This window comes from Notothenia rossii (genome assembly GCF_949606895.1).
Source record: "Notothenia rossii genome assembly, chromosome: 7".
NCBI classification, from domain to species: Eukaryota; Metazoa; Chordata; class Actinopteri; order Perciformes; family Nototheniidae; genus Notothenia; species Notothenia rossii.
The window spans coordinates 76207496-76231840 of NC_136905.1; the positions used below are offsets into that span (position 1 = coordinate 76207496).

Genomic DNA, 24345 nt, shown 5'->3' on the forward strand with positions numbered 1-24345 from the left:
CTGTTCCCCCGCAGCCACGCTCTACATATTTATAGGCAACACGTGTACGTGGGTATATCGCATGTAGTATTTACGAGTACTCTTCGTTGTGAGATGAGTACCTCTTCACATGTGTGTGAGAGAGATAGAGAATAAAGGGGACGCAAGTGTATGCTACTGTAGGTGTTCATGCAGAAAAATTGAAAAGTTAAAACATATATATATCACTCGTCACCGGCTTGGTCATCAATATCAGGATACATGTATTTATTATCCTTAAGAATGGAAGTAGTCATCACACACAGGGCTGCGTGGGACAAATAGTACCCAGAACAGTGTCCTTCAGATGCTTATATACAAGAGAGGGTGTTACAGTCAACAAGATGAAAAAATACTGGTTCAAAGCAGTATTCTGATATTAGTTAAGATTAGCTAAGGCCTGCGTAAGCAATAAACATGACCGTCTAATTGCCTATCTGTCTAGGGGCTGTGTCATCTTTCCAATCTTAGGAACATAGCTATCATAACTTCAACACAGTGTCTCATGAGCGTCATAGTCATACATCCGGCTACGTACACAGCTACGTAGGGCCTCTCTTATCACGTGCTACTCTGATATAGAAGTAACATTCAGTATTTTCCCAACACTAGTTTTGAGTGTCATTAGTTTTGCGAGTATTCAGTTATAAATGAGAGTATTTGAAATGATGATATTTGGACCAGATGAGGGCTATGAAAGTGATGAAAGCAAAAATAGAATAACTAAATAGGGGAGAAGATGCCTACTCTATAGTTTGATAAATCAACTAATTGTTGCAACTATATAATAAACAGGGAGGATTTTATTATTATTATTATTATTTTGACACTTGTCTCAGCAAGTACACTTACTCTGAGAGTCTGAGTTGGACTAAATGGAAAAGAAAACGGCAACAAGCAAATGAGCTTCAGAAATAAAAACTCAAACTTTTCGCTGTGAAACAAAAACAAAAGAAGTTGAACCTTCATCTAGTATCAGGTTGGGATGGAGTGACCCAAACAGGAAGCAGAAAGGAAACAAAGCCTCGCAGCTTTGTAGGGTGGGCGGCTTTTGTTTGAGTTTGTGTCAGTGAGGTTAGTCGGGATTATGGGAGGTGAAAGTGTGTGTGTTTGCAAGGTTTGTGTTAGGGTCATGGGGGGTCAACACACACACATACAAACACACAATCACACATATTCAACCCCTCCGACAAACAGACATCTGCAGCCTGAACTCTTCCTCTCTGAGGGTCGCATGGACGTGTGTGTGTGTGTGTGTGTGTGTGTGTGTGTGTGTGTGTGTGTGTGTGTGTGTGTGTGTGTGTGTACCAAGTGTGCCTGAGGGGGCATCTCCTTAATTTATGATCCATTGTGAGAAGCACAACAGTGAAGTTACTCCCAGTTCCCACACAAACTCACCCACACACACACACAACAAATAAATAACCCCCCCCCCCCATATTTCCCAAACTCCTTCAACATGCCTTAATGCGTCTAAAGTTCAGTTGCCATGAAGGCAGATCAAATGTTGGACTTGTTCCCTGAGTGTGTGCCGACAGGTCAGATATAGAGCTGAACACTGATTGGCTGAACCTGAGGGTTGCCTGCCTCAACCTTTGATCATCAATCAACCAAACTGTATTTGTGCAGCAGGTTCGTACAAAAGGATCTGCCCTGTGATCTGCTTTGCAACACGAGAAAACTCCCCCTCAGAAACATTAGGACAGAAGGGTCCTGTTTGATGAGGCGTCAAAGCTTCACAGAGGATAACAGTCGGATTAAAAACGCAAAAGAACAGAAAACACACTAAAAACACCTGCTCCTCTCATGAAACACGGACCGGGGGAATCCCACTGATCCACCATTGATTTCAGAGTTTTAATCCAGTCAATCCAGGGGAGAAGAAAGACGAAAGAAGAGGAAGATTTCTTTTCTGCTTTGATACAACTCAGACATTGATTGCAAAAGTTATAAGCTTCACAATACAAAACAGAGCTTAAAGCAGCAGTGACAAATAAATGTGCAAAAAGAGGCAACAACAGCTTTCAAACATCTTCCCCTGAATCAAAATGTACTCTCAATTGGGACCGGACCACACAGCACTGTTGTCTGTCTGACTCATTATGAACCCATTCACACCTGGTATCAACATGCAAACAGTATCTGAATATTGTATCTAGATAACTAAACACACATGTCACCACCTGTGTAAATGCATAGCTATTAGAAGGTAATCAGATGCGCCGGATAACATCAGTGGATTGATATCAGCTAGTTGCTAATGACACGTGAACATCTCCTGACTGCATCACTTCCTGCTTATATGAACAAAAAGCGATTCCAGCACCAGTGGTAAGCGTCTCAACTGGCACTGATTACCTTTTGTTGACCTTCAGATGCAGGTTACCCTGACTTTGCCACATCATTGCGGTCCCTAAATAATACCGAAAAGTCTTCCAGCTCTGCTTTCCTTCACAATTTGTGCAGCAACAAAAGGAAGTGCAAATGGAAATCAGAATGGAAAAAGATACAGATCCATGTTAATATCAGGTGTAAATTACCTCTGTAAGATCTTTTAATCATGACTTTACTTAAACACAAAGCAGACTTCACACTGGATGGCATGACCTGCAGCAACACACATTAGGTAGCAGTACAAAAAGGTTGCAATTGTTGGTGACCTAGAGAAGCAGAATAAATCTGACTTGCTCATACTTTAGGTTGGGGTCTTGTAGAGTTCACAAACAACATGTCTCGGTTCGCCAGAACAATCAATTTCGGTTTTCCACCGACCCAGATCTGATGGATTGGGCTGTTTCGGCGTGATATTTTGTGGAATGAAAAGAATATAATGAGAAAGCAGACAGAAAGAAAGGTACATTTGATACAATTGGCTCTCTAAACCATCACAAGTAAATGGTAGGAAATTATAAATAATAATACCCCTGCCTAGCACCCACTCTGGATACTTCCACAACAAACGATTCTTGGTACCTGAGGACATGTAGAATTAAAAAAAGTGTTATTTCAAAAATGAAGGATTTCTGACCCTGCTGAAACCGGCCAGAGCTTCTTTAAACTGCCTTCTTACGGTTTAAAGAGTATCTAATGTGCAGTAGTGGTGTTATTGAGCTCCCTAAGGCCTCCATTATAAGCAAATATATTTTCCCTAAAGGCCCCAAAACTATGAGGAACTTGAGTGATTCCTCTGAGCCGTCACACCGTCGGCCTCAAGGAGGCAGCTGGACCGTGATGAATAAGAAATACCCTGGTGGAAGTAGAAAAAACGAATCGCATTTACATTTTAAGCATTTGGCTGACGCTGTTATCCAAAGTAGACAGGTGAGGATTCAAAGTGTTGCTTCAGGGCCTTTTTAAAGAGGAGAGCTGATGATGGACACAAAAGAGCGGTGTGCAAAGATCAGAGCTGTCTTTTTTTTTTTACTTGCAGGGTATTCGTCATGATAAAAAGCCCTAGATTGTCTTTCATAATTATGAGCTACTAATAACACATGTTTTTTGTCTAATTACAAAATATTGAGTAAAAAGAGATTTTGCCAAGGGCCAAAGCAGGTCTCCAGATACAATGCTGATGTTTAGCAGGTGCTTAATATACATTATCATTAGCACCAAACACAAAGTACAAATTAGGCTGATGGGAATATCATTACTTTTGTATCTTTTAGTCAAAGTATTTGGGAAATCGTTTTTTTTATCTGATCTATTGATAGCTCTGGATAAGAAGTTCAGGGAACAGCAAAGTCAATACAATTTATTCTTAGGATAATATCAAGCTCTATACTACATTTTATTGGCATTTAATATTTGATGATGCAGTTCACGCAAATCCAAAATTATCTCAAACTACTGGTGGTAAAATAGAGGTTTGGATATGTCTTCTGGGGATATGGAATATTTTTCCATTGAATTTCATGACAATCCACTTGTGGTGGTCGAAAATATTTCACAAAAAATCTCACGTGACACTGTTTTGAAAAGGCACCAAATACCCAAAGTCAGTAGGGTTCATCCTCAGGTTCTTGCATGGCCAGAAAATATGATCACAAATGTGTTATTCTTTAAATTAACGTGAGTATTATTCTATCAAATCGGAAATGAAGATAACAACCATTTGTGGTGTTGAAATTTGCACTGCTTTTAATAATTAAAGAGCAAAATTGGAAACAAACTTTTTTGAATAAAAAATGTATATAAAAGATATTAATGCCAACTGCCAAAGTACCTAGCAATGAAGGTAAACCTTAGAGCAGGGGTGTCAAACTCAAATACACAGTGGGCCAAAATAAAATGGGTACTAGTCGAGGGCCGGACTGGTTCAATGTTTATTGCAAAACTTAAACCTGGAACTAACAAAGCTTAAATTATTGCCTATAAAAACAACATTAAACATGAAATAATCAGTTGCATTCATTTCTTATGGCTCTATCTGCAGAGTCCTTTCTTATGATTACATTTTTCCCACAGGCCAACAACAGCTTCAACAAAACAATCTCCCTCAAAGAACAAAAATGCCCTGTTGTTGCAAGAAAAAAACGGCTGTGATGCTAGTTCAAGCCAGATACTTGGCATCTCATCTTGGGTGCAAGTTCATCAAAGTTTGGGCTCAGGCTCTGAGCTGAAGAGACCCTCAGGACTGAGTGAAGGTGTGCGTGCAATATACCGGCGGGCCAGATCTAATAGTAATTAAAAATAATCCTGCGGGCCAAAATTAAATCCACCGAGGGCCTGATTTGGCCCCCGGGCCTTGAGTTTGACACATGTGCCTTGGAGCAACTACACCTTCATACAGACACAGAACTCTCTGTGGATCCTCTGAAGTTAAAAAAGATTGGAGTTCCTTCAAAGTTTCTATTAAAAACAAATTAAAACTTGGTTTACTGGACTTTTTAGAGCCTGCTTTGTCTGCAGAATCATGTATGCAGATGGTGATATTGTCTCTATTGTGAGATGCAAGAAGTTTTCAAACCCCTTGAAGTTATCTACCTGGATTCTCCAAACTTTTCCAGCCCTGGTGTGAACCCGGTGAGGATAATGCAGCGCTGTGATGTGCCTGTCTATTCTCCTCAGCAGCCTCTTTACACGTCAGCTTGATTTTCCTCATTGTGATGTTCAGATAAGGAAGGCGTGGGAGGCGAATGTCCCAAATCATTATCCACCGCTGCCATGGCTGACACATTTACCCAGAATGCCTTGTGCTGAAAATCCGAATAAGATCTGATTCCTGGATCACCAGCAGCATAAGCAGCCTCTGATGAAGAGTCAGGAGTCAACGTTACCATGGGGGGGAAAGTATATTGTTGTTAGCAAAGCATCAGATGAGGAGATTAGACAAAGACCAATTTTTAAAAACTGAATTTGTTTGTTACATTTTAAATTGTAATAGCTTTTCCTTGTGTCTGTTATTGCCGGTCAGCTTAACATCGTCAAATCAGTAATGACATCTGTGTCTGTTCATGGGGGAAGTAACTACATGTCGTGCATGAGCACATATATGAGGGGCTGTTACTTTACCTGAGTCATTTTAATTACTTCACTAGCTTAATAGGAGAGTTTTAACAGTTACAATATCTTTCAAATTAATACTTTTTGAATAAACACCTTATCAAGGAGTGTACAAACTAAGGATTAAATATATACATTATTAACAACTAGACATAAAACAAATAGATTTACAGAAAGCCTATTGGCAATTATTCTTATTTTCAAGTATTTTTCAAAAATGACAGACATTTCAGGATTCTAGCAACCAGAACATTTGAAGATTTGCTGATTCCAAATTTAGATTATTTTAGTTTATGTTTTTTTTTTTAAGAATGGTACAATGTGCAGTACTGAACCAGCTCAAAAGATACAGGGGGCAGCATTTCACTTTCACTACAGGGTCCATTTAAAGTCATCTCATAAAAATAAAAAAAACTAAGAGCTGGGCAAGAATACTGATACTGAGAAATGAGTAATGTTCAAAATCATCCAAAAGCTTAACTAACTCATCTGAGTTAGACTTTGCCACTAACCAGGGGATGTACGGTCACAGTTACATTATATTTTGTTAGTTTGATTGTTGGACGTTGTGGACTAATAGCAAAAATGAGATAACGACACTCACATTATCTCTTACACAACTTCTCATAACACACTAATGTTCTAATCTGTGACCATTTTTAAAATGTAGTCTGTGACCTTTTATCAATTTTATGTTACAGAATAAAACATTTCCCCGGATGGACGCGTGGATTTAATACAAGTGTTGAGTTGAGTGTAGAAAAATAGAGAGCTGGATGTGTTTTCAATATCTCTCTGCCTTTTGGGCTCCACTTTCCCCAATCCCACTTTAGGTCGACATGCATTATTAAGAGTTGCATCTCTGAAAAGTACCAGCGCTGTGTCGAATGAATAAATTGTGATGGCAAATAGGATGTGAGTGAGAACTGGGTCAGAACGACTCGGTACAATATGACTCAGCATTATCGCTCATCTCTCCATTTCCCTCGCTGCACTCAATAAGCTCTCTCCACACACACAAACAAACTCACTCCATTAAAACTTCCCTAAGCTTCCACTTCCTACATTCAGATGCTCAGCGTGTTGCGGCCTCCCTCTCACCCAGCATGCTAATCGAACCAAAACAAGGGGAAAAACCCACGTTTGTGATATTTTCTGGCCATTCATCTTTTCTTTGTTCCCACACATCTCTCCCACACTGACATTAAATATCACCAAGTCTTTATAATACGCTGGTATTGATTTAAGAGTGTTTACAAGAGACTATCAGTGCATTTTGGGTAGCCCCAGTGGGATGCAATTCGTACGACATAAATACAAAGATGAACACTGCATAGGGAATTTAGTTCTTAAGGCGACGGCAACAAAAGACCTCACTATTTTAGATTATTTTGCAATGTTTTGGATGTAATTGGCACTCACTACAGGGCCCCTGTTTGCACTCCAAGACGCACAACTTCAGCCTGAAATCATTGCCACCTTCCTCAGTTTCACAAGAGGAACTGCTTCTCTAAATTAGGCCTAAATAGACCTCAACGTTTCTGCTACGGTTAGTGACGTCCCTGACGAGATGATAAATATCTCAGTGCACTTTTCTCCACGAGAGAACAAGATGTACCCACACGCCTTTCATTTCAGAAAGAGCAAGCAGAGCAATAACCATTTTTATCGTCCTAGCAACAAGCCAGAAACATAGTTTCATTATCGCTTGTCTCGATTGCATTTGTTGTTGTTTGTGCAGTCACTGGGTTTAAATCATTTCGTTTTTCGTGAGGTGAAACAATTGTCCGTAAAGGCCCCGATGTACTCCAAGAAACCACCAGACATGTTTCACACACTATAAAATAAAATGGGACCTCTCATCAAGTGTCCTTTCAGCAGCTTTACACTCCCATTACAATTATAATAACATATATATAACAAATGTTTTAACACTCCAAAGATTGAGCTGTCCCTTATTGTGCAGTATTTCAGTAATTTAAATGTGATACAAGGGATGTAAGTTACCTAGGTAATAACTAAACCAACATAATTATTTGAACGCCATACCAAGTTGTTTTGTTGACTTCTTGCATGTTTAAAAGTGCAACGGTTATCTAGGAGGAAATAAGTTTACCCTCAAAATGTATTTGAGGGTGTGGTTAGTTGTAATGTTTGTAATTGTCGGGCACATTGTTAGGTTGTGGGAGTGGGTGCACGTGTGCCATCAGGTATGCAGGAATGTGGAAAGGGCAAGTGTGCGGCCACATTAACCAGACATGGCTCAGAGGCCCTGGCTTTGAATCGCAAACTTATGTTGGTTTCTAATAATGCCAGCGATCTGGGATCTGTGAGGGAGGCGACAGAATGACGGGAGGGAGGCGACGACGGGGGGGAAGGAGTGTTGGTATTTTGGCGAGACGTGAAGGAGGAGGAGCTGACTGTGAATCATTTTAATTGCTTTTCTTTGTGAGTGGGAGGGACTGATTGACTTATGAGGTATGAAGAGGAAAAGCATGCTGCCAGAAGGTACAGTAGGTGTGTGTGTGTGTGTGTGTGTGTGTGTTAATGTGTGTGTGTGTGTGTGTGTGTGTGTGTGTGTGTGTGTGTGTGTGTTAATGTGCGTGTGTGTGTGTGTATGTGTGTGTGTGTGTGTGTGTGTGTGTGTGTGTGTGTGTGTGTGTGTGTGTGTGAGTGTGTGAAGGTGTGTGTGTGTGCGTGTGTGTGTGTGTGTGTGTGTGTGTGTGTGTGTGTGTGTGTGTGTGTGTGTGTGTGTGTGTGTGTGTGTGTGTGTGTGTGTGTGTGTGTGTGTTATTCAGTTTGTATTTACAATTCAGTGTGTAGTTATGTGTTTCCAGGTATATACTGTACATGTCCTTGCAGGAGGTCTCTATCATGCGTGTGTGGGTGAAAGTGTGTTTGTCGGTGTGAGTGTGTGTGTAGGAGGTCTCTGTCAGGAGCATCTGCTAAGGCACGGGCCAGATGGAGTGTGTGTCAGGAGTCTTGTGTTGAAGCACGAGCTCCATTCTTCCTCCTCCTCATCTCCGATGCCTTCTGCTCCGCTGCTCCAGTGAAGAAGAGCCGGGGCCCGACAGATGTGTCAGTTTAACACCAGAGGTCCCCAAAGGAAACAAAGGGAGGCGGGGGCAGGCAGAGTGACCGTCTGACCGGGCCTATCTGACCTCTGACCTCAGCTGTAGACATACACGCTTCATATAGGCAAGGTTTCACAACATTGGGTTGAATGTGTACAAAAGAAACACACTGCCGAGTCTCTAATAGCCTCTGTTACTTTTGAGCCAATCAGAGAGCGGCTGTGGATATTCTACAGGAATAGGGTCAGAATTACAGGGTCAAACTGTCAGTAAGGATTTATTTAAGAAACATAAGGTGTAATGTTAATGTAAGCACTTTGTCTAGATTGGCAGAATCAATATTTAGTGTAGTTTCTATTTGGGTTAGTTGACCTATCACCTATCCCACATGTGCAACATTATTACAGAACATGTTGAACTGCAAAGCCTTTACTTTGAATACAAGTTCAGGTCAAGTTTTCAATATAGAAATGACTAAATAACTTAAATTTGAGGCATTTTTGTCCAGAACTACAAAAGCATTTGTAGCAATTTGGGTTAAGTATATTTAATCCAGGATACCACCAGCCTACTGTGATGAAAGCAGTTGAGATTTCAGCTTATTTATGGTACTGTGAACATTTCTTAGAATGTATTTATCTTAGGATTGTATTGGGTTATTGGACAGAAAATGTGCTTCATTTGTGGGGGATGAGATGCTAACTATTTGGGCTTTCTGATGATTTGGAGTGGGTGTGATACCTGTGAATTCTGTTGATTGCTATCATGGAACAAGTCCCATTGTAGTCATTAAGGAGAACCGTAATATTAACATCACCGAGACACCAACATTATGATTAATATTTCAGGGAGTATTGCATTTTATATTTCCGACCTTATTATTTCCCTGGTCCCGGTTGACTAATTCACGTGTCTAACGTCTGCTGCTGCGATGACTGAATTTCCCTTCAGGGATCAATAAAGTTAATCGTATCTTATTGTATCTCACACACCCGGGACCCCCAGCGGGTATTACAGGCCTGCAGCCAAAAATCTACAGGTCTCTTGATGCTTGTTAGCATTAACAGATATCACATCTACAGCATCTGTTTTGTTTTCCTGTCGGCAAAAGACAGGCACTCTACACTTTTATAAATAAGAGCTAAAGATACTCTGACAATGATTGGCAGATAAAAAATTAAAGTTGACTCTACAGTTGTGTATTCCATAGAGAGGCATTCTGAAGCCCAGAGAAGATGGCTCCTTCTTATTTCCACTTAATCCAAGGTTATACAAAAATGTGAACTGGACAAGCCTTAATTATACATTACTTTAAACTTTGATATCATTTAAACGTTATCTGTGTCTGTTCAACGCTGGCGTCGAGGGAATTGAAGTCCCTTGACTACAGACAGGTATATTAGGTTGGCTTTTTTTAGAAAAACAAAAAAGTGTGTCTCTAACAACTATTTTTGTACCAGGCTGTTAAGATATTTATTTCTGTTGCCGAGTTGGGAAATGTACATTGAGCTCTATGGTAAATCGAAATGGTAAATGGAAATGTTTACGCACAGGAGGTTACCGCTTTGTTTCTACTTATTCTTTACTGTGTCTTTCTCTGCCTCTGTACAGCCGCATCAACATAGGGGATACAAAAGGTCTAACTGACCTTAAGCCTATGTGTCATCACGTTAATATATCAGGCGATGATTAAATGAGATCAAATGATGAAAGCTGTAAATCATCAGCGATGATGCAGATTTCTCCCTAATCTCAGTCACTTCCTCCTTCTAACGTCACCATGCGGGTTGTTACACAGCATGAATGACCTAAAATACTTTTCCAATAAAGTTTTAAGATGGAGGTTTTAAGAGGAAGTGATTATTAAAACAGTATTAGCTTAAACATAAACAGCGATGTAATCATAGTGATCTCAAATCAGGAAAAGATGAGAAACCATAAACACTAATTAAACTGAAGGTACTGTTCCTGTAATCCTTTCCTCTTCCACTACTTTATGAATAGTAGGAGCTCAATACTTTGCTCTATAGAAAGCACTCATTTAGAAACGCTGTCCATCCTTTTGCTGTAATCTTCAATTGAGTAAATGTTTTGCAGATAATTTAATCACACACCTAATTTAGACGTCCTCTTTTAGGCTAATTGTATTTTGCCACTGAAAAATATCTGCATGTTAATCAAATGTGTAGAACAGAAGGTTGATATGATTTGATTGCAGCTACACACACATAAACACACACACACATGTAATATGTGTCTTCAATATAAAACACACTGCAGTTCTGGGAAATGTAGGAGAGAATTAATTCTCAGTGTGACTCATCCTGAGCACATCTGTTAGAAGGTGGGGGAGAGACCTGTGTGTGTGTGTGTGTGTGTGTGTGTGTGTGTGTGTGTGTGTGTGTGTGTGTGTGATTACATGAGCTGCTGTCTATGTGATGTGTGTGTGTGTGTGTGTGTGTGTGTGTGTGTGTGTGTGTGTGTGTGTGTGTGTGTGTGTGTGTGTGTGTGTGTGTGTGTGTGTGTGTGTGTGTGTGTGTGTCATGCTGTGTTCACTGTACCCTTTGTTTACCATAAACACAGGAGACAGATGCTGTGGGCTCTGACTCTGTTGTGGATCCTTGTTTAACTTTACTGAGCGGAGTTACAATAGGACACAGAGGACATCCCCTTCTAATTAGTGTGTGTGTGTGTGTGTGTGTGTGTGTGTGTGTGTGTGTGTGTGTGTGTGTGTGTGTGTGTGTGTGTGTGTGTGTGTGTGTGTGTGTGTGTGTGTGTGTGTGTGTGTGTGTGTGTGTGCCAGCTTCTGCCACTTTGGTTACCTTAACTTGAATAAATCTGTAGCTCTAGCTAGTGTGGCGCTAGAGAAGCTGCTTCACCTTGTTTGGGTTACACAGGTAAGCTTTCATCAACTAATGAGGCAACACAAGGATTCTTCCCCGAGTGGAGTTGCATTGTCAGCTGGAGAGGTGCCATCAGGAACCTGTTCAACACTTTGAAACAGATATGAAAGATTTCTCTAACTGATAGAAGTGGCACCACGCAGATAAACAAGTGCAGTGATTTTCCAAAGTTGAGGAAAGGCCAAGGGTAGATTTATGACAAATCAGAAAAGATATGCAGTAAAAATCATAACACTGTGTTAAATATGCAGAAGTTGGTTCCATTAGGGTTAGGATTCATGTCAACTAACAACAAACCGTGTCTTAACGTGGACCTATCATGCTATATTTGAATAATATAGTGTAGGACCATACCTATATAAGGCATATTTATACTTTTTATTTTTCATAATACCAAACAGATCATGCATTTTAGCCATTCCTCATTTCGCTCAATTTAACACTGTCTTTTCATGGGCTGATTCTGTGAGAACAGCACCATCTACAGGCCTGGCATATGTACTACAGCGTTTCCAGCGCTTTCCAACGGCAATGTCCGTGGCTGTCTCCTCCTGATTGGTGGAGTTGGCCCAAAAGCCGTAGCGCCACTTCTGTGATGTCATAGAAGTGTTCAAATCTGGATCAGTCTGTATCAGATCCGTTGCAGCCCCTTTTTAAGAGATTTGGGTATGGAGGAAAATAGAGAGGGTGGTGTTTTCTGACACTTGGTGAGTTCCCTGGAACACCGGGGACACACATTCATGTATAAAAGACGTACAAAAGTGCATTTTGCATGATAGGTCAGCTTTAACATAGGATCACTTTGTCGATGTGAAAATAAACACTGCAATATTAAACCTAATGGGATAGTTTGGTGCCAGCCTTTAAAAAAGTAAAGTGTATAAGGTGCACCAGTGTGAGCTTTAATCTCGGCTCTATTGCTATCTTAAAGTGCTGCCCATAATCCTGACGACTCTCAAAGGCATTTCGCTGTGACGTGACCAAGTTGTTAAAAGCCTCTGTTTATTCTTGCAGACAGAAAGCAGAGGAGAGCAGGGAGTCCACTGTGTGCTGTTCTGTGAGTTTCACTTTGTGTCTGGATGGGTTTGTGCTTTTACAAGTCCCAGTCGCTTGTCAATTGCTGCCGTCGTGGCGCTCTGCTCTGATGTGAGTCTAATCACAGAGCTGCTCAGGTAATTATCATGCAAGTAACCGAGGACACACACACACACACACACACACACACACACACACACACACACACACACACACACACACACACACACACACACACACACACACACACACACACACACACACACACACACACACACACACACACACACACACACACACACACACACACACACACACACACAAACACACACACACACACACACACACACACACACACACACATTCCTCTCTGATGACTGTGTCCTCAAACAGCTTTCTTCTTGTATCTCTTTCTCGTTTTCCTCTCCCTCCCTCGATGAGACAGCTGCTGAGGTGACCGTGTCATGTCTGAGGGGTGTAATGTGTGTGTGCTTGGCCCAGGTGGAAACACCTTGAGTCGGTTCTTACTGTGAGTCAACATGAGATAAGGCGAAGATTTCTTAGAGAGAGTCGTCACTTTGACAGAAATATAGACAGACTGACTCGCTCGCTCGCTCTGTGACTCCCCCTCAGTCAGACACAAACACAAACACACAGACACACAAACACACCGACATGTGTGGACTTACGAACACAGTCACAGCTTTAAAAGACAATATAAACTGAGTGATTGACTGACTTTGACACCGTGACTCTTTCTTCCTCTGACACATAAACACATACCCGGAGTTAAGGACACCGTGATGTATTCAGTCAACCTGTTTTAACTTTGGCTCAGGTCACAAGATACACAATATTTAAAGAGTTAAGACAACTCCAAATGACTTCTAAATTCACGGTCAGTTGAGACAAATCCAAGGCAAGTCAAAAGTCCTTTTTCAGAAAAGTTCAAGGATTTGGGAGGTCGATCAAGTCAAGGGTTCAAGTCTTTCAAGAAACACACGTTTGGTCTCAAATCCTTCGACAAATGTTCATTTATAGTCTTATGTCAAAGTCCAAACCAAAGGACAAGTAATTAGGGAGACTGTTAGAAATGCAGGTGTGCACCAACTCTAAACTTTCCATTCTGGGAATAACATTTATTTTCCGAGACATACATCAGACTCCTACAGATAACATTACTACACAACACATTTGTTTTCTCAACATAACTGCAACATTTTTTTTTTTTTTCTTGCCATTGGTTATACATTTAAATATCAATCTACAAATCATGGTCTCAGAAGAACCTCAGTGTCAATAAATGTTCCTTGCAGCACGTAGAAAGAACAGAACATAATGTGTGTTTTTGTGCATGTCAAACATCATCGTCAGATAACCTCCCCTTGTTAATTAAATCACCATCAGCTGTTCAGTGAACGGCTCTCTAATACAACACACGCTGCTCGGTGCAAACAATGTCCTCTTACACTCAATTAGCTCGTCCGTACTGCGGAAAACAATAAGCAAACACATCCTCCCTCCTCATAACTTCTATATTAGCTCACTGATGCATACAAAAACCATATAATGCCCATTTTCATTATGATCACGCTGTTGAATAAGAAAAGCACAGTTTTGCATTTTGAAAGACGAACCAAAAACGGAGTTATGTACAGCAGTGGGACAATATCAAAAACTCCAAAAGATGACCTAAGTAAAATGACAACCTCTATTAATCAAGTTGCAGTTTACATCAATGTCTGTCCAAAATGTCATCACGTCATCATTTTATCCTATTAGAAATCTTTGTGAAATTGCCTAGATTAGTGAATACATTCTTTAGTAATAGCCCAAAACGTGTAAAGTGCGACCACAGCGACCCTGACCTTTGACCGCCACAATCTAATCAGCTCATTCTTGAATCCAAGTGGATGTCTGTGCCCATTTTGAAGAAATTCCCCCAGGCATTCCTGAAATATTGCGATCATGAGAACGGCATGAAAGGCACGAGACAATGTGCCTTGAGTTTGACCTCTACTACCGGCCTGTTACTGAAAGAGGTAGTTAGTTGTCTACATGTGTTCTAGTTGTAGAACATGTTTGCCTCACTGCATGTTGGGACTCATCTTACAAAAGATCTGTAGTTAAACCTGCACAGAAGCACATGTAAGGTTCAATGCCTTGCTCAAAAACATTCACAGGTTCAAACACATTGTGTGCTGCAGGAGTTGAACTCTTAACCTTCTGAAGGACCCGGACCACCCTGCCTCTACAACCACCATAACTGCATGATAAAGCAATCAGGTTTCTTGGCTGAATCTCTGTTGTGAAGAGCAGAAAGCCTACACATCTTATAACAAAGCACTTATATACTAATAAAGGGCTGGCTTATCTAAAGCCAGTTGAGTAGCACTTGAAATGCTTTAGCTCTATGAAACCTGATGTACTTATATGATTCTGTTTTCTTCAAGTTTGTATCTTCTTGGTTGAATGCACTTATTGTAAGTCTCTTTGGATAAAAGCGTCAGCTAAATGCAATGTATTGTAAAGCAAAACGATTGGTGCATGAGAGCTTAAAGTGCAGGAGTCCCTTACAAATCTAATTGACTGAAATGTTCCTTAATTGGGTAATAAAAACAAAATGTCTTGCTGAATGAAAACACCCTGTAATCCTGAGGTCACAGAGTCAACAGCAGCGCTAAGAGGGGGCCAGTGCCCCTAATACAATAAGCCAGGACCCCCTCTAGCTACTTTGGCAACATATGTGTTACCCCACATATAAACTGTAGTTGTGCATGTGCAGTGATGAATAAAATGCATTCTTTTGTTTATTGTTTTATGTGTAGTCAGTCTTTTATAGAAATCAAACCTACTGTATGCAAACCTATGGTATCAAAGAGTTGTGCTTAATGTATTTAGCACCCCTAACCTTTCACTTGGCCCTGGTAAAGACCGTACAATTGAGGCGGATTAGATTAAGATTTTATCATAAACCAAAGTTTGGGACTAAAGTTTTCCATGATATTGAGCTTTGAGGGAAAGTCAAAGGATCGTCCAAAGGGGAACATGAAGGTCCAAACTAAATGCCATGGGAATCCATCTGATAGTTGTTGATATAATAAACCAAAAAACCCAGATATCAAACTTGTGGTGGTGCTACAGTAGAAAGCAAATCAGACCATTTAGAAATTCATTAGGGGTTATCCTCTGAGGACTCAGAATGTATCAACAAAGACATGGTAATCCTTCCAATAGTTGAGATGTTAAAGTCCATATACTGTATAGTCTATATAGTTTACAAAATATATACCTATTGTTAAAATAAACCACAGACCGACATGCGATCGAGTCATTAGCAAGCACTAACACTGTTATTTATTTTATACCAACATAACTTTGACAGAATATATATTGTTTATTTCTGAGACTGGCTGAAACTATTTTAGGAAAATGACTTTAAATAAATAAAGAGCTCTGAATGGTTCAAATGTAACTGGAAACAGAATAAGGTGTTTCTCGTTTCTGCCTCTCTTTGTTTGTTCGGAGATATCAAAGTACACTAACTCATAATTCTGGTTTATTTAAACAAACATGATCTACTGTAGTAGCTACTTTTGGCTGGCGATCCAATGAGTTAATGTGAAGCATGTGTGTTCATCATCATGTCTCTCTCAGTTTGAGCATGCCTCTCTGGATTTCTGCATGAGCCTGTTTAATGAGGCAGTCCTGGCACAGGCAGGTCTGATCTCTGTGTAAACTCTGTGGACGGGCAGGTCGGGGCAGATCATACCCCCGACAGCAAATTATAGACCATCATTGAGCCCGTTTTTATAAGGTGAGTGATCGGTTTTCATCTGCAGGATTACGCTGTCAGAGCCCCGGCAGGCAAACATCTCCCAGTAGCTAATAAGCAGCTGTGCAGAAAAGAAAGACATTGTGCCGTGACCACATCTAAAGTCAGAAATAACAGAGCAGCGAAAAGCATTTCTCCTCTGACTGAGTCCGATGTTTCCAGGCTGTCAGAACGCTCAGCCGGCTGATCTCATGTGAGCTGAAACCACACAAGTGATGTTTGAGCTCCTAAAGAAACCTTTCATCTCCATCTTCCCTTTTAATCTGTCTGTCCCCGATGTACTGTAATAGGTTCATTCTCATGCTCACTGCAGGGAATCCCCTCTCATGAGGAAATTAACAAGGTGGTAGTGGAAGATGATTTATGGATGATGAAAATACACTACACACAACTATAAAATACATATTCATAGCTTTTAGTTGTTGAGCAAAGTCTTAGCCTGAAAACTGGTTACCGTATGATAACAGCCAGCAGGACTAGGAATAAACAGTAGCAGAATGAAGTCAAGGAAAATAAAACTCTGGTTCCCTAACATTAATGAAGTTATTGTATCTTCCCCTTAGATTAACCATGTAGTTATTTTTAATCCAAAACATACTCTTTCCCTAAACTTAACTAAACCCAAAACCATAGCAACATCAAAACATTTTGCAAACGTGATTTTATCATTTTTGGAAGCCCCTAACAAACATCAACCTGGAGAAAAACGCTTTTAATGTATGCTTCATTCTGGAGGGCAATTTTAAACACACTTTTCCAAGGTTTAAATTAAGAAGATTTATGGGTATGTTTAAGTGTTAAACTGAATGAAAACAAATATTTAAAACATGTGTTTATGTAGGACTGGATAGCGGAGTAAGCATCGTGCAAGTAGCTACTTTTAGGCTAAAAAACACTTAAAAAAGGTAAGATATTAAATGTGGTTTCATTTAGGGCTGCTCAATTAATCGTATTTTAATTTTAATTACGATTATGGCTTGCAACGATTACGAAAACAACGTAATCGAAATAAAACGATTATTTTTTTATTATTATTATTACTTTTTTATTTTTAAATAAATTTTTTTTTTTTGGTTTTCAGTTGAATTATACTTAAAGTTCAGGGTAATCAACTCTTAAAAACATACTGTTCAAAAAAAGATTCTCCAATAAATGGATGTTTTCAAAGTCAAAGAATAATCACATTTAATAATCGCAATTACAATTGTTGACCCAAATAATCGAGATTATGATTTTTGCCATAATCGAGCAGCCCTAGTTTCATTCAATATTGAATAAGATACATCTTGTCTCTGATTAATGTTTGAATATTTAACCATAGGATCTCTCCTAAACTCAACCAATTGCTCTGAGTTGCCTACCATGAAAAATGTAGTGATTCTTTAAGTGTCTTTAGCGAATATTGTGATGAAACGTGTTTAGTGTTTTGGTAATAGTTTAAGAATTAGCAATTTGCTAGACGGGTTCCTTAAAAAGTAATTTATTATATTGAAAAAAAGAAAGAACAGTCGGGACAAGATTTCATATTTGCTGCTGCAACATATTTCAATACTGTACACTTCAATAAAGAAGACACTGTCTGCAATTTAGCAATAATTATGATTTTCAAGTACTGTATGTCCTTATGGTCATGCCAATAAAGCTTTTTGAATTTGTTTCCTGACAGTTACAAGGTGCTAAATCATGAAATGAAGATTTAGAAGTCATTATTTTTATCTCTTTTTAGTGAACAATTTTCTGCGACAATCTTTATCATGTAAAAAGTGTTGTGTTTATTATGCTGATACTAATGAAATCCGTCACATCTGAGTAATCCAGGTTAGCTGCTCAGCAATGTTTTATTCAAATGGTACTTTATCAAAACGTCTTCACTGTTGATCTGAGCGCTGGTTGAAGCCAGAAAAGCTTTTTATCTTTCAGATCATTCGCCAGCCACAGATGTCACGGAGAGTTTTAACAGTGGAAGTTTAGCAGAGGATAAAAGGAAGGACTGTAATGCTTTGGCCTATTCCTCCCTGATCGTTCTGCTCTTTGATCAGCACAGAATCGCTTTAATCACCGAGTACAAAGGCTGCATGCAGAACACTTGGTTAATTACGGCTGACACATCACAAGACAGTTACACAGCGCACAATGGACAGTGCAGGACAGAAGTGAATACGCTGATAAATCCTGCTGTCGGGTAGTCTAGGGGAAATTATCAAATGATATAGAAATATAATGGAAACATATGAGATCCACAAGCTTATATTACTCTTTGAATAACTTGGGATTTACATGCCAGCATTTACCGTTTAATATTCCAACATCCAGTCATATCCCTTTAATAAAATTCACTGAACTGTTTAAGATTTTTACGATTTGTCATTCTGGTTTCTGCAGAAATACATCGAGTGGATTTAATAGATTCCACAGTGCCCTTAACTTTTACTGATTGAAACAGCATGTCTGTGAGGAAATGGAAAATGAACCTATGCAGCTACAATTAGTGGAGCACATAACCTCGCTCTGCATATCAGATTTTCACTTAAAGTTTATGGTTTCATACACCATTTCACAACAGGGGGCACTCAAATGTAGCTGTAATTAATCATCTGTTTTCCCCGGTCAGATTCTGTCCACTAAAAGCACTTTATTAACATGTTCATGTTGTCGCTACGGTAAATATATGTTTACAGAGGATATGGGAACCTCTTAACTCATCTTGCGTTGGGTTTAAAAACATACAAAAATTAAGATTGTCTGTCTGAGGACATACACATTTGCATTGAGGATCATTTAAACAGCTATATACACCCGGGTGTCCGTAGCTAACAATGCTATTTACACCCGGGTGTCTGTAGCTAACAATAGGCGCGTTCACACCGCAGTACTTTTCCCACTTAATGGGAGTTCCAGCAGCTTCTACTCACCAGTCCCTAACTCCGGGGACTTCCGGCCGGGGATTTTACGGCGTGAAGTTGTTTGCGGGCGGCCTGCCAGTAAACCCAAAGCAGAAGAAGAAGAAGTGACGTCAGCGGCTTCATTTGCCTAATCCTCCCTCAGGGATTTATTCCGGTGTGAACGCGATCTGTACTTGAGTTCTCATGAAATTCTGATGACCCTTTGTGGGAAAAGTGCTGCGGTGTGAAAGCGCCTAATGCTATTTACACCCGGGTGTCCGTAGCTAACAATGCTATTTACACCCGGGTGTCCGTAGCTAACAATGCTATTTACACCCGGGTGTCCGTAGCTACTGTTTTGGATGTATAGGTATTTATGGAAATGTTTCCTTGATAACTTCATTCCCTTGTGCTGCTGCGTCAAATTGTAATTCCCCTATGGTGGATGAAATGAACCATTCAGTAACATTATTCAATTAACATTTTATATAAATGTTATTTGATTGCCATATCAAAACTAGGGCACATTTTCTACTCACATTATCATTGAGTTATGCTCCTGGTTGGAGAGACCTGAGATCATCTTCGTGCACAGTGATTCCTCCGGCACTAAAGCCAGCAGAAGGTGAAGATATCTCTGTAGATTCACTGGGCACAAGGAAAGGAAGCAACGCATAAATTGTTTTGGGGGTGGGTGGAAATAGCCAAATAGTTGCCGTGTGTCTATTTCACCCGGGTGCAAATAGACACTCCGTACTTATATATACTTCACTGATAAATATACCTATAATAATTACCATTATTACCAGGTAGTATAGTAACCTGGATTGGGTGTCAACATCGATATTCAATAATAGCTGCATTACTGCATACTGTACTGTATTCTGCCAGCTGCATTAAGACTTTAAGGATCCGTAATGTTTATATCGTAAGCATTCAAGGGTAGTAAACATCCCAAACAAACACTATTAGACCGAGATCTACACAACACTGGGACGCTGCAGCTCATCTCCAGGTTAATCTGCACAGTGTCTAACACAGTTTGTATCAAAGCAACAGCTCCATTCAGATTTTCTCTGTGTTGACTGTGTTTTCTCTTTGCAAATGTACAGGAAGAAACTCGCAGAGACACAGATATGAGTGACTCTTCTCAGGTCAGTCTGGTTTCTTATTATTGTGTACTGTTGGTGCCTGTACTCCCTCAAAATGTGTTTTGCGTGGGCTTCAACAAATACAAAAAGAGATACTCCCGTTATGCGTGAGGTCAAACAGTACCAGGAGCTGCATTATGTTTTCTCAGCTTTTTCACTGCTTCATGTTTTTTTAACAGCTGTGGTTCTGGCAACTCAAGATTAGACCCGAGAATGGACCCACTTCATTAAATTCACTTTGCAAAAGTACTTTTTCAGCTGTTACGCTCCCAGGAAATGTTTACTGAGAATTTCTGCACATGAATAACACAGGTTCCACTGGTGGAGCTCATTGACCCCATTTCAACAAAAACTGTCCCAGGGGTGTAGGGAACTCAGGAAATAAATCAGGAGCTTTGCACAAACCTTTTTGCATTTCCACTGCAGCTGAAGGACCCTGGAGATTAGGTAGTACCCAGGAAGGTGCTACTCTAGGATGCAACAGGAGACACACAATTAGCCATTATTGTTTATTTTCCAGTTAACTCCACTTAGGGAACAAATAGATGAGGTAACTGAAGTATCTTTGTATTGTCATTTTTAAAAGGGGCCCTATAATACACATTCTCAGGTTCATATTCATATTTTGTGCCTCTACTGTGATGTGTTTACATGCTTTATTTTTTATCATACTGCCAGCACCTCTTTTCACCCTCTGTCTGAAACCAGAGCCCAGTCTGCTCTGATTGGTGAGCTGGCCGGTGCTGATGTGGTTTGGCAACCGCTTAGAGTTGTCCCGCCCCTTAGCCCATCACGTACAATGTGTTGGAGTGTTAGCCAATAGAAGCACAAATGTTACATAGTGATGTCATGATGTACCATTTACATGCACAAAAACGTATACAACACACTGCAGGAAAGGGACAACCCCATAAAGCATATCTTTAAACTACTCGATGGCTATGTTGTTTAAACATCAATAACAATACAAGAAATTCCCTTCTAAAGTGCTTATATTGATACCAGCGAAAACCAAGGCTCGTTAGCAGCATCAGGTTTGTGTTTGACCAATCACAACATTTGATCCAAAAAGCCCCACCTTGAAAGTTCCTGAACCATTTTGAGGTACAGTGCAGTTATCTGTCTTATTGGACTGCTTTTCCATTTGATTGAAACGTTTTGTAATAGTTTGTAATAAGTTTGTCTGCTTCTTGTAACACTTGGATAGTTAACCCAAGTGAAAAAGTCAGATACAGTCCAGTTAATAAGCCTTTCCTCTTAAGTAACTTATGTTGACATATTCAGGGCACTGAGTTCAAGAAGCTTAACATGCAGTGACTCATATCCCATAACAGGGAGAAAAGAAGGGGCACCACAGTACAAACAAGTATATCAAGTTAGTGTTGTCAAATATTGTATACATATTAACTCCCCACACACCTCAAATGGACTTTAAAGAACAAATAATAAGTATGGTTAAACTGCTTTTCTGACAACTATTGATCTGTCAAATGTGATTAAACACCTGGAAATAGAGCATGAACCTTAGCTCAGAAACTAAATGCAAGCCAATTTCCTAGGTAGAACCTGAAATACCTTCTGTGTAGCTACTTTAAGTGCTATGGTGGGCAAAGTGCCTTTTAATCAGAGTAATGAACGTTTTTGGACTAATGGTACCTGTCGTGGCTTCCTTCCTTGTTTTTCTATCAAGACACTAGACGCCTTAAACAGACAGTTCTAACTCGTTTCTTTCCTTAAATTACTCACAGTTTGAAGTGTTGCTTGGCCTCCGATGGTTAGAAGATGTTGCGATACGTTTGCTCAAAATAAAATAACAAACTTTTGCACATGCAACAAAGAAAAATAGGCCTTTACAATATTCAAAAGAAATAGGCAAAACTCAAATAAAACAAACAACTTAGGTATTCTTTCTTTCGTGATAATGCTTATAACTTCACAACTTAAATGGTACTTGTACGGTTTGTATGTACATGTACGGTACGAGTACGGTTACGTTATGGTTAAAAACTGTTCGTCGACGGCGTCTCTCAACAGGTTGCCCATCACTGTGGCGTTAGCACAGGCGCCGTGGGAAATGTAGTCCTTTATAGTGCGTTGACTACAGACGTCACAATTAGGTGGCCTTTCTTATCAAATCAAAATACTGGCTCTAACAGTACCTTTTAATTGACGGAGGCCTTATACATTTGGTGTAAATTGATGACAGAAAAATCCATCTTTGCCCTATCACGTGTAAAAGTGCTGCGTCAACACCCCATTTGTTACGTCCTCACTAAGCAGTAGGATTGGCCACATGTCTTTAGGCCAGAATAGTGCGGTAGCATTCCTCTCAAAAGCACAAAAATATAAGTCAACTTCTGACTCTCTAAAAGTTGGCACCAAAGCAATATTTTTACTAACATCAAAACTTTTTGTATGAGAGACTGTATGCGAAGGTATTGACCTCTCAAATGTCTGCTCTGAAGAGATTCTCAGGGCATCAACTTCAAGCCGCTTTAACGTGATTTCTTTCTCAGCTTCTATCTCTAACTTGCGAATCTGCAGTTTGTATTCATATTCCGCTCTACGCACCATTTCGCAGAAACGGCGATAGTACCCTGCCATTCCTAGGAAGCGGCGAAGTTCCCTCCTGGTGGATGGCACTGGGATGGAGGCAATTGCCCTGATCTTTGCATGAGCAGGGCACACCTGCCCTCGACCAACCTGCTGACCAAGGTAGAGAACGGTACCTTTTCCAAACTCACATTTGGCAAGGTTAAGCGTTAGGGATGCGGCCGACAAGCATTTAAAAACTTCTCTGGAGGTAGACATGTGGCTAGACCAGTCATTAGAATAGACAACAATGTCGTCCAGATATGCCTTACAGTTTGGAACATGTCCTAATACACAACTGACACTCCATCTTTCTCCAATCCAAAATCAAGTCGAACTTTAGGAGGTGTTTTGGGTTCTGTTTTTCACCGGAGATGCCTTCCCCCATTAGAGCAATGGTCCCGCTGTGACGGTGATGTGGGAATTGAACAGGACAGTTTACGGTCCACACTCTGTCACTTCGTTCCAGGGTCTCTGTTTGGCTCTGCACCATCTGAACTGTGTGTGTCTCTATCTGTGTGTGTGTGTGTAGAAGTGTGTGTGTCTGAGCAGTCGTCCTGAGTCTCATTGGGGAAAACAGACGTAAAGTGAGGATGCGTTTACCGTGTGAGACAGGACTGTGGGTGGAGGAGAGGACAGCCGTGTGCCAGCTCTCTGCATGCTGTCAGGAACGATCTGTGTCACACACACACACACACACACACACACACACACACACACACACACACACACACACACACACACACACACACACACACACACACACACACACACACACACACACACACACACACACACACACACACACACACACACACACACACACACACACACACACACACACACACACACACACACACACACACACAGAGAAACAAAAATTAAAAAAACTTCAACACACACTGCAAAAACAGATGAACAGATGGTAATAAAAAACATACATTCTCAGACACAGAGTCATTTCCATGTCACATTTATAGACACATGCATAAACAACAAACTCATCTCTGTTACAAACACACACGAACACAAACTCTGTACAGACTCTTAGAGACCACACATGTGCCTGCAAAAAATAAAAAACACCACCACTGCTCTAAACTATAACACACACGAGCCCTGACAGCCGTGTCCACTCTCGTCACATGACCCGGAACATGATTCAGCTTCTTCTTCGCCTGCTGTCCACTAACGCTGGGCCCACGTTGAGTTTTGTTTCATTTGAAATCAGTGAATATGTGCTTCACTGTCACTGTGTGTGTGTCTTTATTCCAATAGAAACATCCATTCTGTCAGTCTTTAAACATCAGATTATCTTTGGCTGTTTTTCTTGGTTGCACCTTATTTCACCTT

General features: G+C 40.3%; 1 long non-coding RNA gene across 1 annotated transcript in view; it reads right to left on the reverse strand.

The window, feature by feature from the left end:
* Positions 1 to 24345, reverse strand: part of LOC307046301 — a 78617-nt gene that overhangs the window by 3949 nt on the left and 50323 nt on the right. Inside the window, exons 4-7 of the long non-coding RNA XR_013810130.1 lie at positions 21082 to 23667; positions 20806 to 20870; positions 19789 to 19897; positions 19280 to 19342 (exon numbers count right to left, since the gene is read on the reverse strand). This is a non-coding gene — a long non-coding RNA (uncharacterized lncRNA). The remainder of the gene's footprint in view (positions 1 to 19279; positions 19343 to 19788; positions 19898 to 20805; positions 20871 to 21081; positions 23668 to 24345) is intronic.